Source organism: Kryptolebias marmoratus, linkage group LG8 (assembly GCF_001649575.2).
Source record: "Kryptolebias marmoratus isolate JLee-2015 linkage group LG8, ASM164957v2, whole genome shotgun sequence".
NCBI lineage: Eukaryota > Metazoa > Chordata > Actinopteri > Cyprinodontiformes > Rivulidae > Kryptolebias > Kryptolebias marmoratus.
Genome location: NC_051437.1, coordinates 1,230,347 through 1,232,630, shown reverse-complemented (window position 1 = coordinate 1,232,630; position 2,284 = coordinate 1,230,347). Strand labels below are relative to the sequence as shown.

Sequence of the window (2,284 nt, the reverse complement as noted above, 5' to 3'; positions counted from 1 at the left end):
GGGACAGTATATACTTACTTTTACCTTTGTTTTCAGAAGTCAAATTTGATCTTTTACTTGAATTTCAAGATTTCTGTTTTCCAGTTCATTTTTAAACTTTTGTCTCAAATATGCTTGTTGTCATCAAGGATGGGATAGTGACCTGGCAGCTCTTCTACTGTTACTGCATCTCCTACCCCCCACATCAAGAGGCCACAAAAAAACAGCAAAGATTAGCTCAGCACAGGCAGCCAATCGTCTAGTAAGATTCCTCAAGGTAAGCACCATTAGCCTTTTTGTAAACCCTCTTTGTAGCTAATGATTTCTGTCCTGTATGCTGCATGACTTAGTAAAAATGGTAAGCCTTGAAATAAAACCATGAAAGATGAAATTATGCCTTATCTATTGATCAGAAAAGGGATCAACAAATACTATTATGGCTCTGCTTTCAAAAAAAGTTAATTGATAGATCTGGGGTCAGTACACACTCATAGGCTGTTCAAAAAGAAGAATTTGAAATTAAAAAAAGCGTTAGTATGTTGATCTTTTATTGTACTTGGATAAAGCCGTGTTAAGACAAGTTACTTGCTTGGGCCTGTCGAGATTATATGTAAACTTAACAGTTGAATTTTACTCATGACTGATACCTGTAATTCAAATTACAGGAAGGAGTCAGTCTCACTACCTTCCTGGAGAAAGTTGACACCAGGCAGCCCTTCCTCCTCTGCATTGGCGAACAAAAGAAGAATATTCTGAGTTTCTTCATCGTTGTTGACCAGAAAGCTATTCCATGTGCTGCTCCAACTTCAGTGGCTGCTTTTGATGGGCTGTTCAAAGCTCACTTTGTCTTCAGCCTCTCGTATGATGAAGCTCTTTCCAGTTTCTATACCTTCATTCAAACTACAATCTACAATATTGATGTTGGGAACACAAGAGAAAGCCCACGAGTCAAGGAGCTGAGAGCACGTGTACTGCGAGAGCATTAAAAGATGAAAGTGTCTAAATGCCGCAGAATATAAATGGGTATAGGAGGGCTTAAAAACCATTTAACAATGTTCACATGCTTTGTTTGTAAAATGCACCACAAAGACTGTTCAACTCTTTGTCAACATTTAAAATTTCATCATGGTTTATATCCAGCCAAAAGTTTATGTTTAAAATGTGGAGAGCAGGGTTGTGTTTCATCTTTTTGCACTTTCAATGGCTTTCGAAAACATCTTCACAATAGTCATCATGATAAGCGTGTTGGGATACAACAGGAAGCTGTCATCCAAACACATTCTCAAGAAAATATTTTAGGTGATCAACCAAGTATTTCTGCATCTACCTCACAAGTTCCTGCTGTTCTTACACAGGACTCGCTTGTTGGAATGTGTGGCTCTATAGTCGCTCACTTACAAGCTTCTGGTCTTTCTGAAAGTGCTGTTCAAACAGTAATTTCTTCTGTGGAGGAAGTTGTCACTGATGTTCTGAGTCAAGCAAGAGAAGCAGTACTCCAAACATTTTCTCCTGATAATAAGGAATCAGACATTTACAAAAGAGTTGAACACAGTTTAAACATATTACAAAACCCTTTTTCAAATTTTAACACTGAAAAAAAAGACAAAAATATTATGATAAAAAATGGGACATAGTTGAGCCTAAAGAATTTGTACTTGGTGTAAGATTGGATACACGTAGACAAAGAACTACAGGTGTTTATAGCCAAATACCTGTAAGGGACAAATACATGTATGTACCTATTTTAGGTACAATAAATTCTATTTTTAAGAATAGTGAAATTACAGAACTTTTCTTGCATGAGAAACAAAGACAAAAAAGTTTATACAAAGACATTACTGATGGATTATATTTCCAAAATCATCCTCTGTTTTCACAACAGAAATATGCTTTACAAATTTTGCTTTATTATGATGATTTTGAAACTGCTAACCCATTGGGTTCCAAAAAAGGGATACATAAATTGGGCTGCATTTATTTCACAATACTAAACCTCCCACCAAAGGTAAACTCTGTGCTAATGAATGTGCATTTGGCTGCTCTGTTCTACACAGAAGATTTAAAAAAAATATGGTTTTGAAGAAATACTAAAGCCTCTGATTGATGACTTGAAAATTTTAGAAACCAAAGGAATCCTGCTTCCATTTATTGAAGAGCCAGTGTTTGGTTCTGTTATTCAAGTTACAGGTAACAATCTTGCTTTTAAATGGCTTATTGGCTTTTGTTGAATCATTTAGTGCAACACACTGGTGTAGATTTTGTTTGATAAATAAGGAAGAAATTCAGTCTGTTTTTAATGAAGATA

General features: G+C 35.7%; 1 long non-coding RNA gene across 1 annotated transcript; it reads left to right on the top strand.

The window, feature by feature from the left end:
- The first annotated feature begins 6 nt into the window (after nt 1-6).
- Nucleotides 7-1,913, top strand: LOC119617255. The gene is made up of 2 exons (XR_005233469.1): nt 7-256; nt 645-1,913. It is a non-coding gene; the product is annotated as an uncharacterized LOC119617255 (long non-coding RNA).
- The last annotated feature ends 371 nt before the right edge of the window (nt 1,914-2,284 follow it).